Source organism: Phyllostomus hastatus, unplaced genomic scaffold, assembly GCF_019186645.2.
Source record: "Phyllostomus hastatus isolate PE091 unplaced genomic scaffold, TTU_PhHast_1.1 phas_contig_148, whole genome shotgun sequence".
Classification (NCBI taxonomy): Eukaryota; Metazoa; Chordata; class Mammalia; order Chiroptera; family Phyllostomidae; genus Phyllostomus; species Phyllostomus hastatus.
The window spans coordinates 11,690,936-11,704,766 of NW_025333607.1; the positions used below are offsets into that span (position 1 = coordinate 11,690,936).

Consider the following 13,831-nt stretch of genomic DNA (forward strand, 5'->3'; position numbering starts at 1 on the left):
GCAGGCGGGGCATCTGCTGTCATGGTGCTTACCTCATAGCTTGGGAGAGTCAGGAAATAAACATGTAAATAAATAGGATTATTTTGGGTATTGGTAACAGTCGTAAAGAAAATAAGCATATGACATAATAGTGTTTTGGGTGGTAATTTAGATTGGTCGGTTATAGGATGAAGTCTGTGGTTTTGGCCTGAGGAACCAGGTGAATAACAACGTATAATATTTATTATTTACTGCATGTCAGGCACTGTCTGAGCAGTTTTCATGGCTTATCTTATTTAATCATCACCCAAGAAGGTAGCATTATCCCCATTTCACAGATGAGGAGACTGAGGCACAGTTCTGCATTCCCATAGCTAGTAAGCGGTGGTACCAAGGCCCAAATCATTTGATTTGAGAGCACACAGTCTTAGCTGCAGTCACTCAGTTGTACTGCCACCGCTGAGATAGAATTATGTGATGGGCGGACTGTGGGGGTGGGGGGTGAGAATGAAGAAATCTGCTTTGGTATGTGAAGTTTGGGTAGTAGGCAGTTCATATGCAACCCTGAACGTACATTAGTTTTTAGTAAGGTTAGGACTAGAGATACAAATTTCAGATTCATCAGCTTATAGGTAGGTATAACCACGGGACCAGATGAGACTTCTTAAAGAAAATGTGTCATTAGGAAAGAGACAAGGGCCAAGAGTTGACTCTTGAGGCATCCAAAATTTACAGCTTGAACAGTGGAGGAGGAGCCGGAATGGAGAGTGGCCGGTGAGGGAGAAGGAAACCCGGAGAAGATTGATTGTCAGGAGGCAAAATGAGTTTCAGAAGAAAGGAATATCGCATCTGGTGAATGGGTCTAAAATGCAGGCAAGAGCCAAGTGGAGTCGAAGGAGGAGCAAATGGAAGCAAAGTGCAGCCACGGAGGTGGCTCTTCAGACAGGTTTCTGTGTAGTGTGGAGCAAGGGGGGTTGGTAGCAGGTGTTGGAGGGGGGCCTGGGTTAGGGAGGTTTCCAAGCGTGGGGGGAAATGATGGTTGATGAAAATGATACAACAGGAGAGAGAAATCTGGGGAACATAAACACAGGGGTTGGGCTTTGATCGGAGCCTGGTGCTTGCTTTCTGTTGTTTTGTTTGTTTCTGTAGTAGACAGGTGGAGGACAAGGTTAGAGTTACAGGTGAGTTGGTAGGTTTTGCGGTGGGAAGATAAAGCAGTCATTTCTGATTGCTTCTATTATTTCAGTAGTTTTTAAGACAGTAATCTGATGAGAGTGTTGGGAGGTGTTGGGATTACTGGAAAATTAAAAAAAAATTAAAGATTTTATTTATCTTTAGAGAGAGGGGAAGGGAAGGAGAAAGAGAGGGAGAGAGTTGGTCTCTCATATGTGCCCTGTCTGGGGACAGGACCTGCATTGCAACCCAGGCACATGCCCTGACCGGGAATCAAACTGGCCACCTTTTGCTTTGCGGGACGATGTCCAACCAACTGAGGAGATGTGTGTGTCAGGGTTCCTGAGACCACCCCCAGTTTAGGTGTTTCACTAGGAGGCTGAGGGGCTAGGGCTCTGAACCTACTATTAAAATAATAATTTTCAGAAAATTACTGTTATTATCCTAAGCAAATCAGTGTTGTATTTCCTCGTTTGCTCTGTGTCAGCAGAACTCTTTTCTGCCTGATGGCTGTGGTGCTACCCAGAACTGGTGGGTTCCCTCTCTCTCCCTTTTTTACTAAGGGCGTGTCCAGGCTGGAGTTACTTAAGTTTGGGTCTCCTGAGTGTCTGCACAGTGCTCCATCCCACTCCTCCGCCCCCCCCCCCCCAAGTTGGGATACTTGCAGAAGCTCTAACTCTGGGTGGAGGGTGGAGGGTGCTTAGAGACAGGATTGCTGCCTGGTGCTCAGGGCAGGGCCCCGAGGTCTCGCTTGCCCTCGCTCAGTGCAGGCATTGGGCGTCTGCCACAGGGGACGCCCCAGCCAGAGGTGGACAAGCCTGTGAGCTCTGGCCTGCTTCTGGGAGTCCTGGGAGAGCTGCTTTTGAGGGCCTCGTGCCTACTGGACCTCGGGATCCAGGACAGGAGCCCTCATCCAGCATCACAAGGCCTGGGACGAGCCTGGTGGCCCTTGGCTGGCTGACTTTGGCCCAAGGTTAGGGAACTTGGTCTGGTGATACCCTTGAGAGCTGTATTCCGAGAAGCCCTGGAGTTCCCCAGGCATGTCTGGGCTGGGAAGTCAGGACTAAAAGGTAGGCTGAGGGGCCAGGCCTCAGAAGCTATGACCTCCACCAGGTTCTGGGTTAAAACCAGAGTAGCCAATCAGGAAAGAGAGTTCTAATGATTAAAAGGACTTCTGAAAAGCTAAAGAAAGAAAAATTTAACTGCAGCATTAAAGGGGTTCTGATAGGGCACCAGACTGACCGCCATAGTTTAGTTTGGCCTGGGTACTCACGGGGCTCCAACTGTCCACACCCCTACATGCTGTGTTGGTTTGGGGTACGGCAACTGGAATTTGGGAGATGTGGCGAGGGGGCCGTCGGCAGGCCTGGCCCTGTGTCGGACCGTGGAACAGGCACTAACTAGACAGCTCCTGATGAAGCTTGGCCACCAGTAGCAGCAGGTCTGTTGCAGGTCTGTTTCAGGGGACCACAGAGGCAGTTCTGGCCTGGAGAGACGGTTCTGACACCCTGAATCGGTTCTGACACCCTGAATCGCTGTGCTGAGATCAGCTGCCGGCCAGCTTACCTTGGAGTGAGAGGAAGTGGGGGAGGGCCGAGAAAACAAGCAAAGGAGCCCCGGCCTGGGCAGCCCTCCTCCCTCGGTGCAGATGGTCCCTGTCGGAAACAGCTGCCAGGGTGGAGTCCCTTCTTGGTGTCATCATCCACTTGCACCCGAGAGTCGGCTAATGAGAATCAGATTAAAAATTTGTGTTCCAACATAAATGGTCAGTTTCACTTTGCAAAAGTCTGTTAAATCTCAGGATCATGCTCATCCAGCGTAGTAGTCTTCAAGTGGAGTTCTCTGTACTGTGCATGAGGACTTCCCAAGGTGTGTGGGTACATGCGCTTTTGTGGGAATCGAGTTCCCGATTCTCAGCTTCGCTAAGGGCTCCTCTCTGAAATCCGGCCGTCAGAGGACACTCTGAAGCCTGCCGACTTTCTCTCCCACTCCCATTTCCCAGTTGCCCGCCGCCCGCCGCCCGCCTCCCGCTTTATGAAATAGAGGCATCCTTCTTACGGGTCTCACAGCTTGCTGTGGTGGTGCATTGCTTCTGGTTGTGAGACTCTCCTGGGCACCCCACAAAAGGGGCTGTTTGGGAACACGTATCTCCCAGGGGAGGGCCCAGAGAAAAGGCTCCTGTAAAATGCACTAAGGCAGGCGTTGCACCAGCTTACAGACGAGGGGTAAAGCTCTGTCATCCATCTTTCTGAAAACTCTGAAGCAAAAACGGTTGATACTGGGCTATGTAAGAACACATTCATTTGAATTAAAAATTAAAGTCAGACTTTTTCTAACAGAAAATAAGTCATATTTTTGCTGATTGGTTTGACAGCGAGGACTGGCTTTACCATTAGATTATATGGTGGACATTTCCCATAAATTTTCATAAATTCCAGGTTTTAATGGAATTCTATTTAAAGCACATACGCAATATGAAATATGTTGGAAATTACATCATTTACAACCATTAAACCTATAATTAAATATTTGAGGTATAATTTAAAAATGTTCAGGGGAGTATGTTGTTTTTCCAAAACCTTTGTAGAGACGTCTGTGAACAAAAATACTTCATGACCACTGCCAGAGTGTTGTATTTAGCAAAAAGCTGGGTTATAGGCTCATTGGAGGGGACCCAGCTTTGAACTTGTCCCTGGCAATATTGGCTTTAGAAGTTACTTTAAAAACCACTTAGGTTTTATCCAGTGTATCTGTTCCTAGTTTTTTAAGAGGTTTTAAGTTTTTTGTTACTTTACTATAAGTGAGTGTAGAATTTTATCTTTTTTTGCATTCGTTGAGGTAATCATATGATTTTTCATCTTTATTCCATTAATGAGATTGACATTGAAGTTTGAGTATTGAATGCATCATGCGTTCCTGGATTAAACCCAACTTAGTTGTGATATAATAGATATTATGGACTTGATTTACTAGTGCTTTGATTATAAACTTTTGCATTGTGTACGCAAGAAAGATTAGCCAGTAGTTACATGGTCTGTGGAAGATTTTAGTATCAGGAATATGCTGGCCTCATAAAACAGTTTGGAAAGTATTCCCTCAGGTGATGCTGGTACCATTTCTACCTTAGATATTTGAAAATTTGGAAGAATTCAATGACAAATTTATCTCGTCCTGGAGGTTTCTTTCTGGAAAGATTTTTCATTAGGGATTCAGTTTCTTATTAAATGTAGAATTAGTTAAGGTTTCTATTACTCTTTGTTTCATTTGACAAGTTGAGTTTTTATAGGGAATTGCTTACTTAATTTTAAAATTTATTGGCATAAATTTGTTCAAATTAATAATTTTCTATTTACTCTTTTGTTGTGCACATTTTTATTTCTAATGTAGCTTATTTATGTCTTATCTTTCTTGATCTTTCTAGAGATGTGGCAGTCTTGTCGAAGAACCAATGTTTTGTAATGTTGATTTTTTTCTTCTATTTTTATACTACTGTTCTGTTTTAAATGCTTTCTAATTTCCTGTTTCTATTTTATTTTCAATACTGGGTTGGTCAGAGGTATGTGTTAATATCCAGTGTTTCTGTTGTGGTGGTTGTGTCCGTGTCCACCAGACCTGGCTTGTTGTTAGATTGTTCAGATTTTCATCTGCTTCACCTATCAGTTACACAAAATGTGTACTGAAGTTACCTATTTTGATGGGCTATTTGCCATTTTTTCCGTACAATGGCGTCAATTTTGCCTGTTGTACACTTTGAGGCTAGATTAAGTGGGTGCAGTGTCGAGTTGGTGTATTTCCCTGATGAATCCCTCTTTTTATGTACTGACTGCCATCTTCTAGTGAGGATTTTCGCCTTAGGGCTCCCCCCTTTTCTCTCATTAATATAAAAAATGCAGCTTTATTTTAGTTATTTGTCTAGTTTATCTTTTTTATTCTTTTATTTTCATTCCTTCTGTATTTGTGTTTGGGGTTTTTTTTTTTGAAAAGTATGTAACTGAATTTTTCTCCCTCAGTGTGAAATCTTTGTATTTTCACTGCAGTGTGCAGGCCATTTATATTTATTGTAAACAGATTTATTTGGATTTACTCCCACCATATTTATCTTTTTTAACTTTTAAAATATTTGTTTTTCCATATGTTTCCACTATCTTTAGGATTAATTCAGTATATTTTTCTGAATCATTTTCTCCTCTACTTGTTTGGATGACATACACTCTATTTCTTTTCCTTTGGAGGTTAGCTAATTGAAACTTCCACATGTTAGTTATCAAGGTGTAAAGTCTTTTCTTCTTCTCCCAAGGATCCTCTTTTGTGATCCCTAGTCTCTATTTAATTGGGAGGTTAAGCTTGAATCAGATACTGTCTTCTAGATCATAGCTATTGTAAGGTATGGGGAAGGGAGAGAATTTTAGTAGTTATTTGGCCATTGGGTTCCTCTTTTTTACTCCTTACACCCCCTTCTGCACCATATATTAATGACTTTTATAAGAAATACACAGTGCTAGAAACCCAAGTATGTCTAATTCCACAGACATTCTGTGACCCTTCTGTCACAGAGTCATGGTGGGGGGATCCCTCCCTGCTCTTCCTCCTCCCCTTCGCTCCCTCTTCCCTGGTCATTGTCTTCTTCCCCATTCTCCTTCTGCCCCCTCCCTTTCCTGCATGTGTGCATATTTGAAGCCTGTTAAGGCAAGTTCCTCCACGCAAACAGTCTTCTCTCTGTGGCTGTGCAGTTCCAAAAGCTTTGGGTCATTTATGCTTTTTTTCTCGTTCTCCATGATGCTCACCTCCTTGAGAATTCATAGGAAACTTGGAAAAGTGCTGTCAGTGTTCCACTGTTAGAGTGAACTGTGCCCCAATAGTTAATGGAGGTTCAGGACCACGGACAGATGTACGCGTGCCACCTGTCTGTCTCACAGCCACACGTTTCTGCAGGCTAAGATGTTATTCTGAAGTCTCCACTGTTCATCCTTTTTTCCATTTTAGGTTGAACTCCTCCCCATTTTTATCAGTCATCTTATAACCAGTTCTTGACTGTTTTTGAAGTTTTCATCTCATCTTCTTCTAAAGTACTTACCTTAGCAGTAGCTTTGAGTTATAGGTTTGTCTCCATAAAGAAACTAAGAATTAGATAGGTTAAGAAACTTATCCTGCAGTACACAGCAATTCGAGTGTAATCAGGTTTGGAACTCAGGTTTTTCTGACGGTGAAGACAGAACTCTTAACTTCTTGATATACTTGATTTAAAGCTTTTTAAATGTGTTTTATTTTATTTATTTTTAGAAAGGAAAGAGGGGAGAGAGGGAGAGGAACATCAATGTGTAGTTGCCTCTTGTGCGCCCTCTACTAGGGACCTGGCCTACAACCCAGGCACGGACCCTGACTGGGAATCAAACCAGTGACCCTTTGGTTAGCAGGCTGGCCCTCAATCCACAGAGCCACACCAGTTAGGGCTTTAAATGTGTTTCAAATTGATTTATATTTAAAAATTATCTACACACTGCCCCATTTCTATTATGGTGTTCTTTTTTCTTACTACATTGCAAGAGCTCTTTGAATTTTAGGGATAGCAACCCTTTGGCTATTATAGTTTACAAATATTTTCCCTGTTTGTAGTTTATTTTTATTTTAAACTTTAATACAGTATTTAAAAAATAAAACTTTGAAATTTTGTTAAATCCTTCTGTCTTTTCCTTTTGGGGTTTTGCTTTTGGCATCCTGATTAGAAAAGTTCTTCCTTATCCCTTGAACATAAAAATATTCTATTCTGTTATTCTTATGGTATATGTAGATTGTTTTTTAGATAATCTACCTATAGTTGAACTGATACTTTTAAAGCACATGTAAATGGCTTGTAAGGCAAGATCCTTTCTATTTCTTTTTAAATGTTTTCTTGGCTCTTCTCCTACATTTATTTCTTACAGATGACTTTAGAATCATTTTGTTAAATTTTTTTTTCTTTCCAAAAGTCTAATTGAGCAGAAGTGCTTTAAAAAAAGTATAAGTGGCCAACTTTTTTCACTTTTATCATATTTTAAGAATATAGAATAGTTTATAACTACCATTTTATAGTGGTATTCTCACCAGCTGCTGAATGGAAATAAATTTGAATAGTATCTGTATTTGTTTTCTATTTCTTTGAGTTTTATTTCTCATAGAACTTATGTAAAAATTCCTGTGAATACGTTACCACTAGTGGTGATGACAAGGTACTTGAAAGAAGGTATGAGATGAGATCAAATCTGTTTTCCATTTCTAGCATGGAGGCTGGTACTGAATAGGTACTCAATAAAGAATTAAATGTAGAGTTAAATGATTAATAAAGACTTTATTTTGGAGAATTTATGGGTCTCAACATTATAGGATTGATCAAATCAGGGATGCTAATATATTCATTAATATATAAGAGACAAGATAGATGAACTAGAATGCTAGTTCAGCAATTTACACTGAAATATCTATCAAGCATTGGAGTCATTTCTGTCAGCCCCACTGATGCTTTTTCCCCCTGCAGTAAAAGTTTTATCAGAAGTTTGGAACTGAAGAATGCAGTCGGAGTAAGGATAGTTCCTCTCTAACTGATTGAAGTTCTGGTGTCCATGATAGGAAGGGCATGGCGAGTGGATTGATGCCTTGTTCACTGGCCAGCACCCCCGTCCGTTGTGCATGAGAGACTGCCACTGCCCAGGCTTCTCTCTCACAGACATTCTCAGTGTCTTCCTTCCAGACACTCTCTTCCTTTGGCTGTTCGATGATTTTAGCATCGGATCTTGCCCTGAATAGGAGCGGTTATTTTAAACTGTACAGGTTGTATATGGACACGTTAATTTAAACCATTCAAACAATATAGAAGTATATTTAACATTTTCTGAGCCTTTGCATATGCTAGGTATCAAGTATTTTCTTATCTAATTGTAAAACAGCCCATTGAAGGACTCGAACAGATACTTGTACACCAAAGTTCATAGCAGCACTAAAAAGTGGAAATAACCCAAGTGTTCATTTACTGGTGAATGGATGAAAAGACTGCAATATATATAGTAACTTTGAGGTCATATAGCTAATATGTGACAAACCTTAGCCTTGAACCTAGGTCTTTCTGCCCTCAGACTACATATTTTCAACCAACTATTTCTCTGCTTTCAGTAATAAAAGTGGAAGTCCCTCCTTTTCAAATCCGATTTCAATCTCTTTCACAGAAGTTGGCCTGTGTCCTTGTAGGCCTTTTTCCTGTGCATTCACTGAAGTATTCATATCCATGTACAAATGTGTACCACTTTTCCTCCATTTTTTTTTTACACAAATGCAATGATTTCCTTTCTTCCTCTCCCTCTCTCTCTCTCTCCCCCCCCCCCCTTTCCCTTCTTCCCCTTTCTCCCCTTCTTCCCCTTCCTCCCCCCACCCCGTTCCCAGAAGTTTTGCAATACTGGGTCAATGCATGGAGTGAACTGAGCAAGCTCCTATTCCATCTCCCAGCTCCAAAAATCCTTATAATATAATGTCCTTGGATAGAGGACATATCAGATATTAAACTGGTAAGAACAGGTACTAGATCTTAGCCAGAATGCTGAAAAGTGATCAAGTGGCATTAATTAATCCACAATGTTGTATAACCACCACCATTTCTAAAACTTTTCTTATCACTCCAAAGAGGTATTCTGTACCATTAAGCAATAACTCCTTATTGCCTCTCTCCCCCTTTTTTCCAGCCCCAGGTAACCTGTAATCTAGTTTGTATTTGTGTGAATTTGTGTAGCTTTACAGTGGTGAGTATGCACAGAGTTAATACAGAGTTAATAAAGTCATTGTAATCATTATGACCGGCATGCCTTTTTCCAGATGAACAACTATAAACCTACTTTTGTTTACCCCTGTATTTCATATAAACAGAATTATACATTGTTTATTTATGCCTGGCTTATGTCATTTAGCATAATGTTTTCAAAATTCTTCCATTAGGAGCATGCATCAAACTTTCTAAGGCTGAATCTTATGTCATTATGTGTATATACCATGTGCTGTTTATTGATGATGGACATTTGGGTTATTTCCACTCTTTGGCTATTGTGTATAATGCTGTTATGAATACTAGTGTACAAGGATCTGTTTGAATTTCTCCTTTTCAGTTCCTCTGGGTATATATCTAGGAATGAAATTGCTGGGTTTTAAGGTGAATCTATGTTTAGCTTTTGGAGGAACTGCCAAACTGTTTTCCAAAGCAGCTACACCGTTTTACATTCCCACCAGCAGTGTATGATGGTTTCAGTTTCTCTGCATCCTTGTTAACATTTACTGTTTTCTGTTTATTTTATTTACTTTTTGGTAGATATCATGAGGATATAAAGTGATATCTTATTGTGGTTTTGGTTTGCATTTCTCTAATTTTTGGTGATGTTTAGCATCTTTTCATGTGCTTCTTAGCCATTTTTTTAATCTTTGGAGAAATGTTTGCCCATATGTGTGAAAGCTCATTTCGGGGTTTCTGTTTTGTTCTATTAGTCTGTATGTGTATGCTTACGCCAGTGCCATGCCGTTTGGAATTACTGTAGCTTTGTAGTAGCTTTTGAAATGAGAAAGTGTGAGGCCTTCAACTTTGTTTCTTTTTTTTTCCCCCTCAAAATTGTTTCGGCTATTCAGGGTCCATTGGGAGTCCATATGAATTTTAGAATGGGGTTTCCTATTTATGTAAAAGATACCACTGGGATTTTTATAGGGATTGCACTGAGTTTACAGATCAGACAGGGGTTGCATTGAGTCTGGAGAGTGCTTCTCCAGAAGCACTGTCATCTTGACAACGTGAAGTCTTTAACTACAGATATGGGGTGTCTTTCCATTTATTTAGGTCTTTCATTCTTAGCAATATTTGTAGTTTTCAGTGTATAATTTTTTATCTCTTTAGTTAAATTTATTTCTGCTTTATTCTTTTGATATTTCAAGTGGATTTTAAAAAACCCAGGTAGTTCATATCGAGTGTATGAAATTACAACAGCATTTTTTGAAAAGCAGATTTATTGAGATATAATGTGTACATCATATAATTCACCCATTTAATGTCTAGCTTAATGTTTTTAGTATACTCACGAGTTGTGCCTCCATCACTTCAACTTAATTTCAGAACAGTTTTATTACCTCCTGAGGAAACCCCACGCCCATCGGCAGTCCCTGCACATTGCCCCTTCCCCCGGCCCTAGTGACAGCTTCATCTCCGCAGCTTTGCCTATTTCATGTAAGTTGGTGGAATCATGTAGGAAAGCAAAAATAAGTGCAACTGATTTTTGTTTGTTGATTTTATATCCTGCAACTTTACTGAATTCATTTACTAGCTCTAACAATATTTTTTTTGTATATTCCTTAGAGTTTTCTACATGTAAGATCATGTCATCTGCAAACATAATTTTCCTTCTTTCTTTTCAATTTGGATGCCTTTTATTTTTCTTTCTTACCTGCTGGCTGTGGCTAGACCTTCCAGTGCTGTTTTGAATAGAAATGGTGAAAGTGGGCATCATCGTCTTGTTGCTAATCAGGGTCAAAGTTTTCAGTCTTTCCCCACTGAATATTCTGTTAGCTGTGGGATTTTCATCTGTGGTCTTTATTCTGTTTAGGAATACTAGGTTGCTGATTTTTTTTTTTAATCATTAAAGTGTGTTAAAAAGGTGGGTGTTTAATTTTGTCAGGTGCTTTTTCCGCACCAATTGAGATAATTGTGAGTGTTTTAGTGTGTTGTCAGACTTGTGTTTCAGTCTTTTCTGATAGGTTTTCAGCTGCCCTTTCTTTTTGCTCTCTCTCCCTCTATCTCATTTCAGTATGTGAGGTCAGTTCTTGATTTAATGCCTTGGCTTTAAGATTTTAAACATTATTAGGTGGTGTGAACTGGAGCATCCTTAATACAGACTTCCACTCAGCTGTGCCCAGATAGATTATTTCTGAGAATGTAAGTGATCTTCTCTTACTCAGTTAAAATCTTAGTATAACTGATAAACAGATGAGAGAAAGTCAAGGAACTTTTTAAAAAAAAAAGATTTTACTTACTTTTAGAGAAAGGGGAAGGAAGGGGGAGAGGGAGAGAAACTCATTGTGAGAGAGAAACAGATTGATTGCCCCTTGTACATGTCCAACCACAGACTGAACCCACAGCCCAGTCAAGTGCCCTGACCAGGATCAAACAGGAGACCCTTCCCTTTGCAGGATGATGCCCAGCCAACTGAGCCACACCTGTCAGGGCTCAAGGAACACTTTTTTCACATGTTTTCTGTAAGTACAGTAGTTTCCCTTATCCACAGTATCACTTTCTGTGGTTTGGCTTTCTGTAATTTCAATTACCTGTGGTCAGCTGTAGCCTGAAAATATTAAGTGGAAAGTTTCAGGAGTAAACAGTTTGTAAGTTTTGAATTGTGCACTGTTCTGATAGTGTGATGAAATCTTGCCCCATCCACCTGGGATGTGAATCATTTCTTTGTCCAGTGCACTCATGCTCTGTGCACAACATATACCACTGGTCTCTGAGGCGCCGAGCAGCTGTCTCGGCTCTCAGATGGACCGTAGAGGTTACAGTGCTGGTGTTCAAGTCACCCTCATTTTGTTTACCAGCGGCCCCACAGGGCAAGGGGGATGGTGCCGGCAATTCAGATATGCCACAGAGAAGTCATAAAGTGCTTCCTTTAAGGGGAAAGGGGAAAGTTCACGACTTAATAAGGCATTTTATCATCTCACATTATCACAGGAAGGGTGAGTACAGTACAGTCATATACAGGGTCTGGCACAAATACCGCCCCTTTTTTACGACATAAAATCTTTTATTACAAAATCATAAACATGTAATTCTCAACAATAATATCACACGCACTCATACCATGTGACTTGTTAGGTGAAACCTTCCGATTGCCGTCCATCTCGTGTGAGACATTACCGCACGCTACCAACCACACTCAGTGGCATTACTTCTGCTGGACCTGTATTTTGAGAGACCACATTTACATAACTTTCATTGCAGTACACTGTTACAATTGTTTTTTTTTAAGTGTCTGCATTCTTTCTTTTCTTTTTTTAATTTTATTTTAATCATTGCTCAAGTACAGTTTTCTCCCTTTTACTCCCATTCCAGCCCACCCACCCAACCCTCCCCACTTCCCCCCCATTACCACCCTCCCCCTAGTTTTTGTCCATGTGTCCTTTAAATTTGTTCCTGTAAACCCTTCCCATTCTCCCCTGAAATTCCCTCTTCTCTCCCCTCTGGTCACTGTCAGCCTGTCCTCTATTTCAGTGTCTTTGACTATATTTTGCTTGTTTGTTTGTTTTATTGTTTAGGTTCCTGATAAAGGTGAGATCATATGGTATTTGTCTTTCACTGCCTGGCTTGTTTTGCTTAGCATAATGCTTTCCAGCTCCATCCAAGCTGTTGCAAAGGGTAGGAGCTCCTTCTTTCTTTCTGCTGCATAGAATTCCACTGTGTAAATGTACCACAGTTTTTGGATCCATTCATTTACTGATGGGCATCTAGGTTGCTTCCAGCACTTGGCTATTGTAAATTGTGCTGCTATGAACATCGGGGTCCAAAGGTTCTTTTGTATTGGTGTTTACACTGTTATAATTGTTGTGCTTTATCATTAGTTGTTATTACTCTTTTACTGTGCTGATTTGTACATTAAACTTCGTCACAGGATGTACAGTAGAGGGAAAACAGAGCATGTAGAGGGTTTGGTGCCGTCCACGGTTCCCGTGTCTGCAGGGGCCTTCGGACCCCTGTGGGTGAGGAGCTGGTGCATGCGAGTCAGCACCTGTGTCCTCAGAGTGACGGCGTCCTCCGCGATGTCTTTGTAGAACTCTTGTCAGCGTAGCCCATTTAACCCTGATGCAGTAAGACATAATGTACATTTAATGTTGAAATTTCCCCACTTGTCCCAGTAATATCCTTTACAGCACTGTTTATTTTCTCTGTTTGGATACGAGGTCTGGTCTGTTATTACACATTGTATTTAGTCGTCATGTCTCTTTAGTCTCTTAATCTGGGCTAGTTTTTCAGACTTTCTTTGTCTTTTAATGTCCTTGTCATGTCTTGAAGTTTGTCACTCCACAGGTCAGTTGTTTTGTGAGTTGTTCCTCAGTTTAAGCTTGTCTGGTTATTTCTTTGTGGTTAGATTCAGGCTTTCTGCTTTTGGCAGGCATGTGGTCATAAAGTGATACTCTGTTTATTCTCAGTGCCTCGTGCCAAGAGGCACACAGTGTCATTTTGTTCAGTGTTGTGATGTTGTGTTGATCATGTTAACCATCACTCCCAATAACCTAGTTTCCTTTTTGTGAAAACTGGTAAACAGCAGTATCTGGCTTCGCATTGCTGCTGAGATACTCGGGTGATGTGCTTTAGTATATTGTGTGTGTGTGTGTGTGTGTGTGTGTGTGTGTGATCGCGGGTTTACGTTGATACTGTCTAGGCATTCAAACTTCACACCAGAGAACTCTTTCCTCCCTGTTTATATCTTTTCATATTGGAAATCCAGGCTCTCAACAAAAGCTATATAGTATCCATTTGTTTAATTAACTACAATACACTCAAAATGCAGAATAGTTTCAGAATTGCTACTTAATATTCCAAACAGCAAATCTAAGTAGAATTCAGGTTTCTTAGTATTCTTTTGTTAGACCTGAGGACATATATTCAAAGTACTTCCTTCAGAAGTTATTTAGA

The 13,831-nt window shown here is 40.6% G+C and overlaps 1 protein-coding gene and 1 non-coding gene across 9 annotated transcripts in view; one reads left to right on the forward strand and one right to left on the reverse strand.

Moving 5' to 3' along the window:
- Positions 1 to 13,831, forward strand: part of CDC42BPA (CDC42 binding protein kinase alpha) — a 177,713-nt gene that overhangs the window by 13,186 nt on the left and 150,696 nt on the right. The gene's annotated exons all lie outside the window — the stretch shown is intronic.
- LOC123805818 lies at positions 8,543 to 8,728 on the reverse strand. Its single transcript, XR_006783385.1, has one exon. It is a non-coding gene; the product is annotated as a U2 spliceosomal RNA (small nuclear RNA).